Source organism: Arvicola amphibius, chromosome 5, assembly GCF_903992535.2.
Source record: "Arvicola amphibius chromosome 5, mArvAmp1.2, whole genome shotgun sequence".
Classification (NCBI taxonomy): domain Eukaryota; kingdom Metazoa; phylum Chordata; class Mammalia; order Rodentia; family Cricetidae; genus Arvicola; species Arvicola amphibius.
In genome coordinates this window covers 156,444,740-156,465,013 of record NC_052051.1, presented here as the reverse complement: position 1 = coordinate 156,465,013, position 20,274 = coordinate 156,444,740, and the positions used below count along the sequence as shown (strand labels likewise).

At 39.9% G+C, this 20,274-nt stretch overlaps 1 protein-coding gene across 3 annotated transcripts in view; it reads left to right on the top strand.

Annotated features, from left to right (window-relative positions):
- The window catches only part of Znf407 (zinc finger protein 407), a 366,869-nt gene that overhangs the window by 229,954 nt on the left and 116,641 nt on the right, over positions 1-20,274 (top strand). The window lies entirely within an intron of this gene.

The following is a 20,274-nucleotide window of genomic DNA, read 5'->3' as shown; positions in this document are numbered from 1 at the left end:
TTTGTGCTCTTAGTGCTTAGGGTTTTACAATCCTTTCTTTGCCCGTGTTTTGGGTGTTTATTTCATTGCTCGCGTTTAGGGTGTGTCACCAGCAATTCACTGTTCCACACACTGTGTGGTAAGACCTTGACTTTGAGCAAAAGCTTTGTGTGGGAGTGATGATGATGTAAGAAGTGCTGTCTGCCTTTTACAGTGTGACTCCGCCACTAGTGATGGAGTCTTCAGACACAGTTCTAACACTGACTGCGGACCCAGACCCAGTCCCTAATCTCAGCTGTGCAGGAAGAGGTGTTTCAGTGTTGGTTTACATGCTGTGTATTCCAAGAGGAAGTGGCAGTTGCTTTTTGGTGCAGTCCACTCCCTGGGGTCTGTGTCAGCTGAGAGATAGGTGCTAGCAAGGTGCATGGAGAGAGAGGCACGGTGACAGTGGAATGGTAAATGGAGCTTGTTGAGCCAGGTCAAGCTTCCAAGAACAGGAATATGAGCTTGACCTCTTCTGCTGTCTGTGATAGTAGACTGTAGGCATCTGGGTGGTACCAGTGTTGGGGGGTCTGTGACAGTAGACTGTAGGCATCTGGGTGGTACCAGTGTTAGCAGGGGGTCTGTGACAGTAGACTGTAGGCATCTGGGTGGTACCAGTGTTGGGTGGGGGGTCTGTGACAGTAGACTGTAGGCATCTGGGTGGTACCAGTGTTGGGTGGGTCTGTGATAGTAGACTGTAGGCATCTGGGTGGTACCAGTGTTGGGGGGGTCTGTGACAGTAGACTGTAGGCATCTGGGTGGTACCAGTGTTGGGGGGGGTCTGTGACAGTAGACTGTAGGCATCTGGGTGGTACCAGTGTTGGGGGGTGGTCTGTGACAGTAGACTGTAGGCATCTGGGTGGTACCAGTGTTAGCCAAGGGATTCACCCTTCGGCTGAAGCTTTCTACTCTGACTGCCACACTTCACCTATACCATGATATAGAAAACCAAGTGTCCTTCTATTAAGTATTACAATATGTGTATTGAACTTGTAGATTTCTTCAAAAAGCACATTTTTGTATGACTGTGGAGGTAACCTGTGCATTTGGCTAATATATTGCTATAATCTCTATTATCATCCACGTTATTGCATTAATTTTTATGTGAAAGGTCATTGAATAGAACAGAGATATTACAGATATATTTCATTCATTAATTATTTATTCATTCAACACTTTATTGGCTCTGACTACACATAATACCAGTGTGGTGTTTCTGGGAAGTTCGGGGAAATGGTGATCATATTAGAGATATCCCTAGAAATTCCCGTCTCCTGATGCATGTGGTGTCTGGTAAGAACATTTTCAAGCCTTTTTACCTTACCTGTAAAGGAAAACCACAGAAAATGATAAAATCTTCCTATTATACCTTGCTTTTGAACTAAAAGCCTTAGTTTATACCCTGTACATAAGGCTTTTGTTCTTATTTTTGAGGAAGAATTTGTTTCTTTCAGTGCAGGTTTTCATTCTGACTTCCACATGCTCTGTAGCTCCTTTCTGTGTGGCCCTCCTTCCCTGGAACTGCGGTTTCGCATTATTTTAAGTGGTAGAGGTGTTTCAAATAAGACAGTGTACAAACTTCCATATAATTTCATAGAAGTACTTTTCAGAGCAAACAGAAGTTCAGATCTGTAATGTTTATTCACTATAGCTTAGTAGAAAGCATGGCTCGACAGAGGAGCTTGATGTGGGGAAGCTGATAAGGCCCTTGCTTGATCAGCTACAGCACAGAGGTTGAGTCTCCTGGGGGCCTCCTCACAGCAGAGGGCTCAGCACACACTTTGTGCTGCAATCAGAACTCCTCCGCTCTCAGGGCAGCTATGTCTTCATTCATGAGATAGTAATTACTAATGAACTGCCTTAGAGGGGCCTGTGGACAGCAGTGACACACAGTGAGGTTGTCCATAGGGGCCTGTGGACAGCATTTACACAGTGAGGTTGTCCATAGGGTCCTGTGGACAGCATTTACACACAGTGAGGTTGTCCATAGGGTCCTGTGGACAGCAGTTACACACAGTGAGGTTGTTCATAGGGTCCTGTGGACAGCAGTTACACAGTGAGGTTGTCCATAGGGTCCTGTGGACAGCAGTTACACACACAGTGTGACCTCTGGTTGTACCTGGAACACAGTGACTACTCAGTGTATGTTCCTTGAAAGGCTTGAAGTTGAACCTCTGAGAAATACAAATAAAGGTATTTCAGGCTGCTATGTGGACAGGATTTGGGAAGAAGAAACTGAAACAGAGTGGAGCAAATGGAAGGTGCGCCGTGGGGTGGAGGGCTGTCTAGAGGACACATGCCCTAGCTCCCCTGGCTGGCACTTGTTCTCACGCTCAGGCCCTGTGCGTACATATGCTCAGATATACACATAAACACGTGTACACACATATACTCAGATGCACATATATACACACTTATGTATTCAGACTCATGCACACACATATATTTAGACACACATATGCTAGGAAATAAATACATCTTTTTTGAAAAGATTATACCATTTACAATAGAACCCAGGGTACCCGATATCTAGACCTTGCTTTAAAAGAGAATCTAAAACAAGTGCTATAAGTGACATAAAGCACTCTTACGTTCCTGAACATCAAGCTAAGGGCTTTGGGCATGTCAGGTAAGCTTTCCATCACATAATTTTATTCTCAGCTATAAAACAATTTTTTAAAAAAACAATGTACAAATAAGTCATGATTCATAATGCCATTTTCATGAATGGGAAGCCAGTTTATTAATAATGTTAATTATCTTCAGAATAAATTATATATTAAATGTTTCCAATTGTTTTCCACTATGGAATTTGGTAGGGTGACCATAAAATTTTTTTAATATTATTTTACCTTTATGATAAAAAATTGCAAGTAAAGAAAAAATCATATTTACCAGACCCTAAGATACCATTCATTGAACTTCTTTACAGCTAGAGTGGCCCTAACAGGAGTGGTGTAGCTTCACATTGAATTTTATTCTTTTACTACCAAATATATTTTTATACACTACACATACACACACCACAACAGAGTTAGAACTAGAAAAACATGAATTATTTTTTTTCTTAAGTATATATGAAGGGGGCCCACAGTACAATCAAGACTAAGGCTTCTTAAGCTTTTCCACTTGTAACCACCTTAGCCCAAGGAAATCGTACTGAGTCCGGGATGTATGTGTATATAAAATTGGTATGCAGGTCTGTTTTTACTGGTAATAAATGTGAAAAGACATTTTAAAGAAATTTCTGTTCCACTCATTTCTTTTTTAAGAGCAATTTACATTCAACCGAAAGGTGTGCCTTTTTATTTTTACATATGTAAATATGTTGCTTGGATGGTACTGCTGCATGGAGAGCATCTTCAGTGTTTTTCAGAATTGATCATATTCTGATTTTATAAACTTCAATACTCATAGCACCACTTTGCACAAATACATAGTGCAGAGTGGAAAATAGTGTTCAGGCCCATTTTAGAAATTATTGGAAATTTTTCCCAACCCAAAATTCATTTAACATTTTAATTAAATTTTAATCAGTAATTGTAACAGCTGTTTCAAAAATCAAACTTTCTAACACTATATAATGCAAAGATACACTAAATATAATATTTTCATATCTAGGACTAATAATAGGAAAGTACTAAGTTTTTTATAATTAGACCATTGTGTTTTAATGATAGTTAAAAACTTGTATGGACAGTAAAACACTCTGTATAAACATACAACAGTCTTGAATTCAGCATGAGGCATTTGAAATATTGTGTTGCCTGAAGCAAAAAAGACAAGTGGAGTACTAGGCATGCCTTTTCTGTGCTCAGCAACATGGTCACAATGATGTCATGAGATGTCACAGAAATGCCTGTGCTCCACTGTGAGTTTGATTTTGATTTTCTTTGTGTGTATGTGTTGGGGTGGGCAGAGTTGTCGGGTGTTCAGAAGTGTTTTACCATTACCAGACTTATGGCCCCCCCATACCACAGATTCACTAATCCCACAGTATAAGAAGCTGGGCCCTCGCAGAGCCTGGCATGTGTAGTTACATAGGAGACCCCAATGCTTGTTTTCCCATTCATTTCTGCATTTGAACAAAACCTCAGATTTTGTTTCACCTTTCAGTCAAAGACTGATGTTCAGAGTGTTAACTATAGCTTTCATGTCCTACATATCTATAGTGTGTTGAAATCTTGTTTATAATCCATGTCAAGATTGAATCTTAAGAACTTCTTACAATACTTAGAAATTAAGTCCAAAATCAATTGTCTTATAATTGCTGAGACACTTTGCAGTTTCAAAATGCCTCCCTTGAAGATTACTCTCCTTAACACAGCTGTAGCGCCTGTATTACCCTAGGACACACTGACTTATAATGATCAGTATGTATAGCATTTTGTACTTGCATATTATTTTATATTTTATATCATATATGTCATTTTATTTTACACCTACGCTACTTTCAGAGTCTGTGCTAAATATTCTTACTTCAAAGTCTTGTCGCATGCTCATGACTTTTTAGAGTAATGTTTTAGATTTTAGGATGAGGCTTTTGACAATACTAGTGCAAACTCTATCATTTGAATCTTCTATATTATCATCATCACACTTTTGTAGGCCCATGATATTGTATGCAAAGACATATTTCCATGTCTTCTGATCTTTTTGGTTTGAAGGAATGTAAGGTCGTAGGACGTGTCCCCGTGCTGTCTCCTATAAGGGCACCCTGATTCACAGCAGCCTGGGTGTGCCTGCTGGCGCTGTCCTGCTGGCCTCGTGAGGCACTGTGTTCTCAGCAAGACCACACTGCCTGCACATTAATACCCGGGCACTTCTGTCCAGGAAGTCTCTTATTCAGTATTTCCTGTCCTTGGTAAAGGTTGGTTTTTGTCTTTTATGTAAAACCTTTGTATGATTTTATTTTCTGAAAGTAAATTGTTTGAAGCTTTTTTATTCATGCAAAAGCTTTAGCTTTCTGTGCTGTGGTTAGCTTTTACTAGTGAACTATTTTATTAATATTGGAAGAGTTAGCAGATATATTAAGCCACGAATGAACTGTAGAAATTTGAACAGATTTTTCTATTTTCTTAATGAGAAAAAAACAGAACATGATAGCCTCGATATCCACAGACCTCCTCATGGTTCATTTGTGTGACTACAGCAGGATGCTGACGTAGTCCCTAAAAAGATGCATGTGTTTATCTTTTCTCCACAATATCTTATAGCTAAGCTGATTAAATACTTTTCATGTATACATTCTTTTTTTTTTTTTTTTTTTTTGGTTTTTCGAGACAGGGTTTCCCTGTAGTTCCTAGAGCCTGTCCTGGAACTAGCTCTTGTAGACCAGGCTGTCATGTATACATTCTATATGCAAAACTGTCCCTGTCTTCTGTTCTTCTTTGCCAGTATTAGCTATTATTTTCAAGGAAGTTAACCATCATTAGAAATTGAAATATTATTTAAATTGTATTTGAAGATATATTTCTCAATTTATAAATTGAACATTAGCACACAAATAGTACTAGTTAAAATTATTCATGAAAAATATGAGTGCAGATTTGTTTACAAAAGAATTTTATAATTGGTGTTTTGAACCTGGGGCTATTTTTCAAGTTTGCATTATTAATTTAGGCAGTGACATCTCATTCTATTTAGATGTAAACATGGACCCCTTTCAGTTGCTTTTCCTGTCTAAAATATCCAGAAGTCTAATCCATTACACATCAGTGTATTCCATCATAACTTCATAACTTTTCAGCATTAATTACCACACATTATAATTTCAAAGCCTAAATTTAGACACACAGCACACAGTCCTATTGTATTATTTATGTAGCAAGTTCTTAGATTTGTTTTACCACAAAAATGGAACAGTCTTCACATTTTTCTTCATTTTCTTTCCTTCCGTTATGTATTGTCATCAATACTGACAGCCCAACCTTTCCTGTGGCATAATATAGCTTTGAATATTATAAAATCTCGACTTGCTGTCAGATTTGTGACTCTCCGAGCGGTCTGTATTCCACTTATATTGGCTTGAATATGAGAGTAGATGAGTTTTACTGAAGTGGTTGCCTCTGAGTTTTTTTCCTTGTTTGGTTGGTTGGTTGTTTTGCTGAAGCTTACCTTCCTGTTTTTGTTTCTTTAAGATTTGTGTTGGAGATATAAATACTACAAGTAGCAAGAGGAAGCCTAAGGACTTTAAGTCTCATTTATTACATTGCAGAAAACAAACTCAGAGCTATTTTATCATGTGCCGTTACTGAACGTCAATGTCCTCATTGTCTCACTTAAGTTCCTCAGAATTTACCCGTCTTAGCGCCACTAAGCTTACCTGTGCCTCCTTCTCTGAAATAGTTCTAAGCGTTTTACTTTATGCAGAGATTTTTTTTAATTCACAGCATGAACATATTCCCCAATAGAATAATTGTATCTCAGGAAGCTAGGCAATGAATTCTACAATTTCCACCTCACATCAAGGACTCACCAATGTTTTGTTAAACTCCGGGAGTTAACGTTCCACGTTTTGTCTTCTTGTGTGATGGCTGATTTAGCACCTCGGCCCATATTTTCTGGAGATGTGGGTAGCACATTAGTTTCTTGTCTCACGAGCGTCTTTCTTCTGTGTGAGGAAGATGTGAAGGACAGTTCACGGACCATCCTTGCTAAAAGGCTGCATCTCCATTGGCAGCGCTCTCTCCAGTACTCTGGGTCCTGTCCTTGCTTGTCGGGCTCTGCTCAGCTTTCCAGCAGGCATCAGGCCCAGTGCAAGGGCTCGGCTGCTGTTGAGTGTGTTTCAGATCTGTGTCCACACTAGAAACTTTTGGGGGTGAATATTTTTAACTTAGTAGAATTTTGTTTTACCTTTAATTGTAATTTGATGTGTATGGGAAGTTTTAATATACTTCACCAAATTCTTGGAGTTGTTATCCTTCTATTTGAAATTTTATTTTAATTTCTGAAATATACAATTCTGTGTCAATTACAAAAAATGTTTTTTAGGTCATGGATGATGATACTCATAATTAAACTAAGACAAGTTCATTGGCACTGTGTCGTTGCAAGTCCAGCATACAGCAGGATTCATTGTTCTTGTCTGGGATTTGTTTCTGTAACACCTGAGTTAGGAGACAACGTCCACAGGGGGTAATTTTCTCCTTTTGGATTGTCTCTTGGGAGAGTTCCTATTTTCCTTCCCATGGCTTCCTGTGCTTTTCGGATTTGCCCTGAATAGTAAGAGAGGGAAAAAAATGGTTGTAGAGAAGAGAAAGATGAAATGAGATGTGTGGAATGAATCGAGCAGTTTCTTTTTGAATAACATTGAGTAGCGTTAAATATTTTTGTTTAATTTTATCAAATTACAAAAGTCATAAAAAATATAAAATGAACATAATCTGTCACTGATATTAGACACTGTTTATATTTAAAGCTACTTATTTAGTTCCACTAATTAAAAATAGTGTCTCCTATTGAGATCACAAGAAACTTAGAGTCAGAGTTTTTGGTCATGAGTGATTCTCTGCGCTGCCCTGCTGCGCTGCTTTCCTGCTCGGTGGCTCGGACTCAGATGACAGAGCTGTACACACGATTGGGAAAGCCTGCAAACCTGGTTGGCATCATAGTTGTGGGTAGTATTTTAAGATAATGATGAGTGCAAGGCTTCCTTCAGTCTCTGGGTCTCTTCTAGAAAACATGCATCTGTTAGACCTGTGTGTAGTTCTCCCTGCAGGCAGATCGCCCTAGCCTGCTTACCTCCTGCACAGCAGTTCTCTGAGTGGTAGTTCCATGGGGGTACAAGTTTCTGATAAGTGTCAGTAGAATTTTCTAAGGTGTTCCTCCACAGAAAATGTCTGCATGATTTTATGCACCCAGGAATGGTCATGAGGTTGTTAAGTGTTCTCTCAACTGTGTCTCTCATTCATGGAACGTGAGCTCATCCAGCGGGAAACCGTTTCTGCCCCCCCCCATCCGCATCGCCCTTCCTAGTGCTCCGCTTTTGTAGTTTTGCATTGTCATCCCATCCACGGCCTGCCTCATGCGCACGTCTCTGTCTTTGCCATAGCGCACAAGCCTGTATCACCCTGGCAGGCTATATGCCGTTTCAGCCCATTATTTTCCTTGAAGTTTATTTACTATTGATACTTTTGTTTCAAAATTGTAATGAATGGTAATGAGTAATATATGGAATCATATAGTAGATTCCTTAGCATTAAGAACTGCAGGTTGTCTTTTTCTCTTTAAATGAAAACGGTCTTTTGCCACTTTTGTTTGTCAGCATAGGTGAGCGGTTGTGCTTACTGATGCAGCTAACGCAGCACTGAGATCACAGATTAATTAGAAGAGCCATTGCCAACACAAAGTGACCATACACTCCCTCTGCTATCTCTTAAAGTAGAATCCAGATAAACATGTTTATTTAACCTGCTGTTGTTGAATCCCAATTTCAGTCATTAATAGAGGGCCAAAGCTATCTTTGGGGATGGTCTTTCTACAAGGAATTACTATGGACAATCCCTGGGGTGGTAGTTAGATATATCTGTATGTATTGTGATAGGAAGAAAGGCCTTAGAGATGAAAAAAATAGAAAATATTTTTGGGGCAATAGTCTCTTGCATAATAACTTATTCCTCAGACACCAGGGTTATTATCACACAACAAAACACTTTCCCATGTAACTGTCTCTAACCCCAGCAGTTGGAAAAAAGTTCATGCCACAAAGCTTGTTAGGCACACACTTGTAACTCCGTGGAGGAGCTGATAGCGATCAATAGAGTATTGTATGTATCGTCACCCTGGCATTCAAAAAACAGTGACTTTGCTGTGTCTTAAAAATTGACGAGTTCTTTTTTTAGTTTATTCTGAATGCTAGGACTCCAGATGCACCATTCTGTTTTCATCTCCTTTGTTTCAGCCTATTCTGAAATAGCATCTCTCTAGGATCTACAGAAGTGTCATGGAAAAAGAAATCTTTGAATGTTTAGAAAATGGTGGTGGAGTCCTTCTCTGAGACGGGGTTATTCCGGGTCCTCTTGTTCCTCTCGGCAGTTTCTGTAGCAGCCTGTCTTCCATGGATTGGCCTTCTTCTGTAGAACGAGACAATGGAGTGTGTGGACATATGTTCTTTTCCTTAAGAACTTTGTATAAAGGCAGTGCCTTCTCTTCTACATATCTTGGAGCTTTGTCTTTTTTATTAGAAGAACACAGCACCAACTCTTTATTGGCTGTTCAATGCTTACATTATTTTTTTATACTGTTTGTAAAAATGGTCCAGACTCAAAATCATCCCAGTACTATCATTTATTATATAGCCATCTCCAAATGAGGCATAGTTTAAATGAGCTAGAATTTACTCTTCCATAACTAATATGTCACCTGGTATTTTTCCTACAATATTAATCTTTCCTCTACCTTGGTAAACTCTATTTCTTATTGTCTATGACTTTGGCTTGGCTCTGTCTTTTGGCAGAGGCCTCTGTCTTGCACTCTGCCCTTCGGTGTGTTTGGATACAGTTTGCACTGTGTGGTTTGGAATGTGTGCTGATTAACTTTTCATGGTCTTTTCTCCAATGTTTTATTTCTTCAGTCTTAAGTTGTAACTTTAAACAAATATGAAATATTCCATAAAACAAATTAGTATTTTCCCATTGGGAGAAAATGTGGTACATGTTGAAAGCTTATACTTAAATAATGTAATTTGTCTCTTGAATTAAAGTATTTGAAATAAAATATGAAAGACATTTTAAACTCAGGAAATTTATTTTGCTATTCCAAATGCAGAATGTTAAGTTTGCTTTTGTTTTCTTTTTAAGATTCTGTCACGGTATATTCCTAAAGTGTACCAATTTTTCAATTTTAAGTTGTCTTCTCTCTCCAGGAAGCCTGTGTTGTAAGACATAGAGAATCATGTTGTAGGAGAAGTACTGAGCACTAGCACTGCCTATGCTGGGGAGGACACCATGGCTCAGATGGCAGTGATGGCCAGGGGATATGTGGACCAGTCAATGATGTACTCAGTCCCTATTATGGGATATCTAGTGGGCTACAAAAATGAGTCAGAGGGAAATAACAGAAGATGGGAGATCATTTTAAATACCATTGCAAAGGTGCGGGCAGAAAATGAGGTCAGGTTAGGAGCCAGTATGAAGTTATGTACATTCCCACCTGATGATTGAATGGAGACAGGCAGCAGACAAAGACATTGTCCTTGATGCATTGGCCAGAGTGCCTCCGTGAGCGATGGCATCTATAAGACCCTTCCTTCTGGAGAGGAAATGTCCTTTAGGAATGTGACAGGATGTGTGATCCAGGGCACCCAGCTTTTCCAATATTCAGGAGATCCATGTGAATGCATGTCAGTACTCATCAGTGTGGAACCTGGTAGCAGTAATGGCAATAAAATTGTTCTTAGAATATATGGGGGTCCAGATAATCCAAGAGACAGCTAACCAGTGCATGTGTGATTGAGAAGTAGTCTGGGGGCACAGAAAGGGACCTCCAGGAAAGAGAGGCCCTGGCAAGAAGCAGTCATGCAGGAAACGGCAGCTGCTTCTGAGGTTCTAGATGTTGAGGATGGCCAGCATCAGTCCAGAACAGAGAACAGCTTAGGGAAAAACAGGACAAGAATGCATGGGTAGGAGCAGCCAGGACCCGTGGATAACGGCTGCTCTGGCCACACTTTGGAGCTGGATGTTATTTGCTGTTAGTTGCCTTTTGAGCAGCCTGTGTAATGTGATACCACACAACACCAAATTTGATATTGTTACAGTCAAAGTTAGACACACAGACACTAGACCTAGATGGGGTCACAGTCCTGTGGTGTCTTCCCATTCTGCCCACATTGAGAACCCATTCTCTGAAGCCTTCCTTGCATCTATACAGAAGGTTAAAGTGTCATTAATTTGTTTAATACTTGCTTGCTGCTACCTAACAGTTCTGTATGATCATTTAATGAAACACTCATTAAATGTAGTTTTAAAATAGGACATCTTTCTTGTTCTAAATAATTCCTGCTAATATCTAACATCAGTAAATCTAATAGAACACTCGAATGACATCATCAGCCAAGGGCAGTATACTGAGTTGTTTGTTGTAAAGACACTGGACTTTTTCATATATACCCAACCTGTTCTGTTTGCTTTTTTTTTTTTTTTTTTTTACCTACCTTTCACTTGCCTTTTCCCAAGCAATTCCTGGAACATCAGAAAATGTCTTCATCAATGAGAAGCATATTTTTTTCTGTAATATGTTGTGCTAAAACTTCTTTTGGAAATTATTTTTAAATTGACCCTGGCTTCTTCAGACTGCCAGATTTCTAGGCACATAAAATGTGACTGGGGTCTGCCATAGCAAGAGAAATGTAATAAGGATCTTCTGGACATTGGAGTTAGTGACTGTGTAATATGGAAAGAGAAGCAGATGTATCACTCCTCAGGGCGAGGCAGGGACATGATTTGTTTTCATGACTTAGGGTGTATTATAACTGCCGAGTGTTGGTGTCAGTTGTATTCAACCACTAAAAAGTGGAAATAAGTCATGTATATCACCCCACAGGCCGGCGCTAGCTGTGTGTGCATTCAGTCACATGTTGTCTGCCTTTCCTTTGATTCTGTTACAATTTCTGCCATTTTGTCTTGTTATAAATATGATCAACACAAGGCTGTAATGGCTGGACATGGGCTTTAACTTATTTCATAACAAGTTACAAGCTTAAATCTCAAAGGCCCATTTCCTTTTGCCCATTGAGAGGTTCTGTGTTGTACACCTCTGCACACATGTGTAGTGCCCATTCTGTAATCACAAACAAAGATGATAGAAACAGTGTAGTGCCCCAGAAGTAGCTACACTCTGACATTCTTGCTGTGTTTTATTAAAATGGCTGCAAAGCAAGCCTCCGTTTTCTTGGCGAGCGCAGCCTTCCCGAGAAGAGACCTGAAGAATGAGAAGGGTGGTGGCTGTGCTTGTGTCGTTGGGAGTCACCTCAGACTCGAGAAACCGTGTACTCACGTCTGCCTGAGAAATATGTAGTCCAAATCAGCACATATATATTTTTAATTACATGTTCCTTCCAATTAATGATTTCTGTTTGTTCTTTGAAAAATGATGTTATGAATGTAATGATTATGCTATCTAAATCTTTCTGAGTTATATGTCTGTACTTGTTTTTAACTACATATGCACACGTATTTTATTACTTTTCTTGCATCTTTTTAACAAAACAATCCTTTAAAACAGTGTATCTCTGATGTAAAAGAGAGTCCAAACAAGAGTTCAGTTTTATTTTAAGGTCTTTTTCTTTGGAGTTTAAAAGTGGAATATATGTTTTCTTTAGCTGTAAAAGCACAATCAAGGCAACATGATAAGTGAGTCAGTGTTGTAAAAGTAAAACTAATTTTGCCTTCACTCACATGAGCTATAGAAGGAGGAAGCTTTATTGTCCCTGGGAAGGTGATAAGGCAGAGTAATTGTATATTATACTGTCCGGGAACATCTGCCTGAGACTGTTGGAGCAATTCATCTATCATGGACGATGCTGCATGTTTTGTCTTTCTGCTTTAACCCGTCCCCACTGCTGGCCCGCGCGGAGGTTTTGATAGGGACTGAGCCTGGGCCAGGGCTCACATTAATCAGTCCCCTTGTTCAACACTCCGGCTGACATAATTACAACCTGCGCACAGCAGTTATTCAAGTCGAGTCCTTGTCACTCGTGGTGCGAAACTACACAGCTCAGATCCCGGAGGAGATTGCCTTATCACACACAACAAGGGCTCGCGGAGTCGGAGAGAATAGAAATGGGAAAATGTCTTCCGGGAGTACTATATATTCCTTTAAAATAAGACATTTGAGAGACTTACAAGGGACAAAGGGAAGCATTGTGTGCAGGGGTTGAAATGAACCAGTTATTATTTTTAAATGGATTACAGAGTGCATTTTTGTGCAACTGGTCATAGATTATTAGATAAACTCAGTGGTTCTGGTCATTACTGATTCTTTCTATTACTTTTTCTACTTCAAAGCTAATCACTTAACTTTAGAATTGTAAAAAGATTCCATCCTCTTTAGAAAAATTATTAAAATGGTAGACTATTCATTTTGAATTTAATATTTGACAAGTATGTTTTCATAAGCTACAGAGTTAAAAGTAGAAGATTCCTTCAACTGCCTTCCCACTGCTAAGTAAGTTCCCTGTTTGGTGGCTATTCACTGCAAATATCTGAAAACAGCTGGAGTGGACGTGGGGGCTTTACCCCTGGCAGCTCCTGGTGTCCCTCCTTTCAGAGTAGTCTCTGATTCCTGATGGCAGCTCCATCCCCACCACAGAGCCCCTGTCTGTAGGTCTATGAGTGGGAGATGGTTTGTGCGGCCGGGCCTGCCTGCTGTCCCCTGAACTCTGCTTTTCTGCCTGGATGCCCCAGTTGCTGTTTGATATGTAGTTATTTTTCCTTATACGTCTCTAAACTGACCTAAATAAAGCTATGCTCAGGGCCAGACTATCAAAGATACTAGGGTATAAAATATTCAGCTCAAAATTTTTACTTATTTTGCCTTAAGTTTGCAAAATTATGTGAATTAGATAGTTGCCATAGATAATTGTTCATTCACATTATGTATGTATGTATGTATGTATGTATGTATGTACATGTATATAAATTACTTGAATTGGAAAGTAAGTAATTTGTTTTAGGTGGTTTATTTCAGGCTAAAGCTGTGAGTGGGTTGTTAATGTAGTTAGTATACATTTTGGTGGCAGTTGTCTGTTCCTTTGTTCTAGTGGTGACAGACGTAGAACCCAAGGCCTTACAAATAATAATGCTGCATAAGTGCCCCCCGCTCATAAACTCTTTATAAACAGAAATGGAATGACAAAGTAAACCTCTAAAAGAGTTGATATGTAGGCATGCAGCATTGAGGGCCTACAGTTCTATCATCAGGAGCAAGATAACAGTGGAAAGAACGTCTCAGCATCAGTGCCACATAGGCGATACATTAGAGGGGAAGCAGTGAACCAGGTAGGGCAGATTCCCACTCAGAGACTCAAGCAGAAAATGTCATCATGGTTAGGCTAGTGGGGAAGACATTCTGCATGCCATAATCCTTTTCTCCCTTTCTGACACATAGTGACCAGCAGCTTGAAGTCTTTGAATTCCTGTCGTGACCCACTATGTAGTATGTCTAACAGATGGAAGGCTCTTTGACCACATAGATCCTTTCACAAGCACCAATCTGAGGCCCACTCCTCCGCAGGACACCTCCACTATCTGCACAGTTATTTGGGGCGTCTGGAATGGTGATGTGGCATCCGTACACCCCAGCATCTGAGCTTCATTTTCTGGACACGTGTGCCTACCTTGTTGGCTTGAGTTTGATGAAAATCTAGTTGTCTCTTTCGCACCTAGGACTGATTTTGGTCTCCAGTGCACTGACGGCGCATCATGAATTAGGAAGTGGGATCTTGATGAAGTACGGTTTCCTGCTTGGGTCTAAAGGAATCTGGGTTTGAGCGCTCAAGGCTCGCTCTGCTCCTCCTAGAGATGTGGGTGACTCAGCTCTAACTCACTTTGCATTCATCACATGGCATGCTATATATCCTGTTCCCAATGTACTTATGTGTGCCTTTATATGTACAGAGCCTGAGCACACAATTTTGGTTTCTAACCAAGAAAAACACCATTGTCCTGGCATTTCCTGTTTCCCCCTGTGATTCCTGTTTTTCTCGATAGAGGGGGAGGGTAGAAATGAAGCCGTATATGTGAAGCAAATTGTTTCTCTCAGTGGACGTATGTGCCACGAGCAGAAATTGGAATGAATAATAATTTCAGTGGACATGAGTGTGAGAAACAAACGCTAGCAAGTTTAACAGTGTGATATGGTGGTCAGCACCTCAGTCGGCTGCTGCACAGATGTCTAAGGGGATTTCTAGTCAGGATTGTGATCAAGGTCACCTGGAATCCATGACTGTTAGTAAAGGAATTTCAACACTGTGTAAAGCAGAATACTTGTAGCCTTCCAAAAAACAGACTCAGTGCTGTGTGTACTTGGTGTATACATGGACACTTACACAGGACCTAACCTGGGATCAGGGACCCATGTCCTCGGGAATATGTCCACTTGTGTATGGCTCTCTTGCCGCTCAGCTCCCTGGCAGAACTGAATGTATGTCCATTTGTATTGCTATAAGAACTGACTTCAAAAGGTTACAATCTATAAAAGACAAAAATCACAACTAACTGATCTAATGAGAATTAGCCTATTTAATAGAAGACTACCAGTTTCAGGGAAGCTTTTCATAAACTTAAAGCAAAATTATGGAAACATTCTCTAGTTGGAATTTACTGTTACAGAAAGTTTTTCAAAGAATAAACTTTGGAATCACCTCAGGTACCTATAAAATCTCCTGTAGCCTCTAAAAGATCCAGTGACCCGGCCTTGTTTAATTGTGTTTGCAGTATGTTAGTTTACCCTTAGTGGTTTCTTTGTGTTTTGTGTGTGTGTGTGTGTGTGTGTGTACACGTGCATACCTGTCTGTTTGTCTGTATGTATGTATATGTATGCATCTCTGTCTGTCTGCACAGCTTGTGTGGAGGATGGCACACACGTGCCACCATGCATGTCTAGAGACTGGAGGACAGTTGTATTCCTTCCCTTCTACTTTTACAGGGACTCCGAGGATCAATTGCAGCTCTGTAGGCTCTCATAGCAAGGGCCTTTACCCATCTACTCTTTATAAATACCTAGTTTGCCAACACTCTCCTCGATCTTTCTTCTTCTGTACATGCTTTTTACTCTTTGTAATTGGTAGTTTGAAAGGCCAGTGTCTTCCCACTTACTTCCACCCCAGCTTGGCCTTTCTGCCCTGTGGACTCCCACAGATGGCCTAACTGGCCTTTTCTCAACCTCTCACTTCTCGGTAGGATCTTGTTACTGTGAGGGAAAGCTAGCTCAACTGTGCCCCCCCCCCCCCACAGCCACACACACCCACACAAAGTGATTCCTCCCCTCCTGCTTCTGGTTCCCTTCTTCCCATCTTGTGCTGCTAGGCTCAAGTCCCTCAGGCTGGCTGAGAAGGGCAAGTGCCCCGTGCTTCAGCACACCTCTCCCAGCTGACTTAGCGTGGCTTTTCTTCCATGATATAGATGCGATGTTTCCATTGTGCAAAGTACTGTATAATCCAGTTGTTTGTTTGTTTTTCCAGACAGGGTTTCTCTATGTAACAACTGTGGCTGTCCTGGAACTCACACTGTAGATCAGGCTGGTCTCAAACTCCAGAGATCTTTTCTCTGCCTCCCGAGTGCTGGCATTAAAGAAGGCAGGCCCAATCCAGTTGTTTCTGAAATTGATGTTTGTAGATGGAGCAGCGGGGCTGTGTCCTGCCACCCGGCTAGTTTTACCCAAAATAATTACACGGAAACTATTCTTTTAAACACTGCCTGGCCCATTAGTTTTAGCCTCTTATTGGCTAATTAACCCATATTTAGTAATCTGTGTAGCACCACGAGGTGGATAGCTTACCAGGAGAGATCTTAACCTGCGTCCATCTCAGAGAGGAGAAGCATGGCGACTGCCTATGGCGACTGCCTGAAGCGTCTCCCCAACTCTGCTTCCTTTCTCCCACAATTCTGTTCTGTCTATTCCGCCTACCTAATTTTCTTTCCTCTTTAAGGGCCAAGGCAGTTTTTTTTATTAATCAATGAAAGTAACACATAGGCACTCCTCCATCAGATGTTTTGATTGGATCTCTTAACATGTGTAATAAAGATGGTAGCATGAGTAGTCTTGGCAATCCAAAATATGTGAAGCTAATCCCAGAAGCTTCCTTAGATATGGAAACCATTGTATTAGGCATATCAATGGTTACCATGAAAATTAATAAGGCATCTCACTCATTAACACCTTTACCATGCACTTATATTTAAAATGCTGAAAGAATCCTACAGTGCATCTGTCTAGACTTTGTTTTAACTTAATATTACTTTTTAGGTGTCTTTCCATCTTAATACTTTATTCTGTTTAATGTAGGTGGTATTTGTTAACAAATGTAGGAAATCAGGTATTGTACACAGCAGACCCTCCCAGCTTTGGAGATGTTCAGAACCCTGTGCAGTAGCCAAAGCTTTTCCCTCTACCCACCTCCAGGACCTGTTAGCTCTGGACCAAAGCCTGCTTCTCTGCAGAACCTCTAGCTTTGCTGGGGAAGAGCTGGCCCTTGTAGGGTGTATTCAGAGCCCTAGAGTGAGCAGAAGCCGTCCTGCGAGTGGCTGAGATGTGCTGCTGTGTTCTGACATCGTCTTCCCGTTGAAGGACACCTCCTCTTCCTTGCACTAGATTGGTAGTGTTTATTTTCTGTTTCTGATATTTGAAGCTCCCAGTCTTCTTTATTTCAACCTTTTGGTCCTTTCTAAATTTGTATTCCTTCTGTGTCTAGAGACAGTAGTCACCATGCTGTGTACATAAACATTTATATATCTTCATTTCTGCACCATTTATTCATTCTTTATCCTGCTGGAGAGTTTTTAAAAATTAATTAAATGTACTCCTTTTATAATTTTTAATGGTACTGTTATATATATATATAAACATATATAACTTATATATGTATGTGTGTGTATTATATATTTTATCTATCTATTATTTATAGTATAAGTTATATGGAAACTTACCTCTTAGGGGGAGCATGTGGATTTTAAATTTCCTTCAGGAAAACTCTAATCAGAAGTATAAAAGTATTTTCTGTTCTCCTTTCTATATTTTGTTTTTTTTTTCTGCTTTAAAGTTTTGAAGCCCAGATAGCTTTTATTTTGACTTTGCTAGGATAGTAAGAATCATGTACATGGCATGTCCTTATACAAATAGTGTCTTGAGTATTTAGTTAAAGGGTCGCTTGAACTTAGGAGCCCAAGGCCAGCCAGGCCAGCATAGGGGAGTTGTTACTTCAGAAAGGAATAATAATCAATACAAAAACAGAATAAAAGGAGTATGGAAAGGGGGAGAGAAGAAAGGAGGAAGACAACCAACCCCTCCCATCCCTCATGTAACTTGTTTGTTGACTCATTACCATTTATTACATAGCCTATTATTCCTACACGTCATTCGTGCTTGTGACTCTGCCCTTGATGGACTTGACTTGGCACTCCAGGTGACATTCATATGCTGGACATCTGTGACAATATGCTTCTTACTAACTTTTTAAAGATGTATGTATTTATTTGTTTGTTTAATTTATGTTTTCCCTGTATGCATGACTGGGTACCTCGCTTGTGCAGTGCCTGCAGAGGTCAGAAAAGGGCCAATACTGGAGCCGGTAACTGTGCCATCGTCCTCTCCAAGAGCAGCCAGTGCCCTTAAGTACTGAGCCATCTCTCCAAACCCCAAGAATTTCATTATTCTACTGATTTTAACAATCTTTAAATTTAAGCAGCACAGGTGATCAATAATCTAAAATTACTCTGTTCTTTGCTGTGGGTCTTCAGGGAGAGCATAAGTGGGAGGGAGTATGTGTAGCGCCCAGCTGTCCTACGCAGACAGTGAGACAAGCCCTGAGAGCGCACGGAGTTCATTTCCAGCGGGAGACTACGGAGGCCTTGACTTCTCTCCGCTGGACCATCTTGTCTTGTTAGTCTCTCTTAGGCTCGTGGCTTGCCCAAGGAATTCATAATTAGATAACACTGGCTTGAAAATATGATGGCCTTTCCTGTTGATGTAAAGGTTTTCTTTGAATTATTTTATATTCACTTGAATTTTTATTACAAAGACTGCAAAACCTGCTTTCTAGACACATAAATAAGGGTTTACTGTTTAGTTTGATATAATTGTTTTGCAACTTAATGACAGTAATTATTTTCATGAATGAGTTTCAAAAGTTTTGAACACCCAGAAAATATATGTGTTCTTGCATGATAAACTTTGCAAATCTGACACATCATGTGGAATCAGTGTCAGCTGGGAATGTTGGCGTGAGTCTGTTTTATGTGCAGTAAAACAGTCACTGATAACTTTTCAGGTATTTGTGATACATTTCGTCTAGTAGGAAATCTAGTAACAGCAAGAAAAAAGTGACTTTTTTCTTATTTTTCCCTCATGTTTAGATTGCTTACCTTAATCCTAAAGACAGCCTTATGAGATAGTGTTGACATAAAAGTACAATTCTGTGAACAGAAAGTTTGGAAGCAAATTGCTCAGCAAAAGGAAGCATACTTCATGGCTGGAGAGATGGCTCAGGGGCTCAGGTATATACTGCTCTTTCAGTTTCCACCGTCCACACCAAGTCACGCACAGCCACCTATAACTCCAGCTTCAGAGGAGGTACAACACCCTTTCTGGACTATGGAGACACCTGCACCCACAGACTTCTGCTCCAATGCATACACAAATAATTAAAAATAAAATAAACAACCTAAATAAACATTCTGAAAGTAAAACTTTCAGAAATTTGTATTGTAGTATACATTGTAAGTTTCCACAGGTAGAATACAGTGTAGTGTTGCCATAACCTTCTGAATATGGAGCCTCCCATCTTCTCTACTTTTGTGTTCATAATATTTTATAACGTTGTTGGCCTCTTGAGAACAGAACTTTTTGAGGAGGGCTTTAGAAGCAGATCTTATATATTATTTCTAATACATGTTGTTATATTTATGGTTTTTGATTTCTAGAGTTTTGCAGTATTTGTACTCTGAAATCTATATTTGATTTTATGATCCCAGCTTTCATTATACCCTACATATACTTTATGCCTGAATAAAAAGCAGAGTTTTTATTCTAAAACAACATTTTACAGAGAGACAGATACCATATATAGTGATGTTGGATGTTGTGTGTAAGCGAAGACTGCGTTCGTTTCCCAGCCGTCCTCACCCGGATAGTCACACAGAAACTGTATCAATACAACACTGCTTGGCCAAGGACTTAGGCGTATTCCTACCTAGCTCTTATGTCTTTCTTTTAGTTATTTATTAGTACTAGTTCACATTCAAAACAGATCCCAACTTAATTCTACATTTTCATTAGTAGCACTAAATCTGCATTGGTTTCCATAAAATTTACACACCAAAGTGTTCCAGATTTTCAAGTTTCCCTAAAAAAGATTCAAATAGTCCCTTTTATATCTAAATTTATTTTAACTGTTAGGTCTTATATCTTAAATTAACCCATTTCTGTTAATCCTTGTATCACCATGAGATTGTGGTCTACTGGTAAGGTTCCAGCATCTTTCTCCTTTGACAGCTATGTGGCGTCTCCTGACTCCACCTTCTTTCTCCCAGCATTCAG